Source organism: Sinocyclocheilus anshuiensis, unplaced genomic scaffold (genome assembly GCF_001515605.1).
Source record: "Sinocyclocheilus anshuiensis isolate Anshui unplaced genomic scaffold, SAMN03320099.WGS_v1.1 scaffold4008, whole genome shotgun sequence".
NCBI classification, from domain to species: Eukaryota; Metazoa; Chordata; class Actinopteri; order Cypriniformes; family Cyprinidae; genus Sinocyclocheilus; species Sinocyclocheilus anshuiensis.
In genome coordinates this window covers 21,923-22,178 of record NW_015536711.1, presented here as the reverse complement: position 1 = coordinate 22,178, position 256 = coordinate 21,923, and positions in this window count along the sequence as shown.

Sequence of the window (256 nt, the reverse complement as noted above, 5' to 3'; positions counted from 1 at the left end):
GCTGACTCCTAAAGTTTTTGATATTCTTCATATTCTGTGTGGTCAGTTCACAGCAGTGATAGAAATTAATCTTGTCCAATAAGTTTAGATTGATTTTTACCTTTATAAATCCATTTGTACTAAAAGTGTGCATCATCTTTTGAGTCAAATTCTTACATTTAATCAGGCAATTATAATAATACTACATTTAGGCTGTTACTAAACAAATTAAATCAGTATCAATATAAAATTCATCTTTGGAAGTTGCATATGAAGT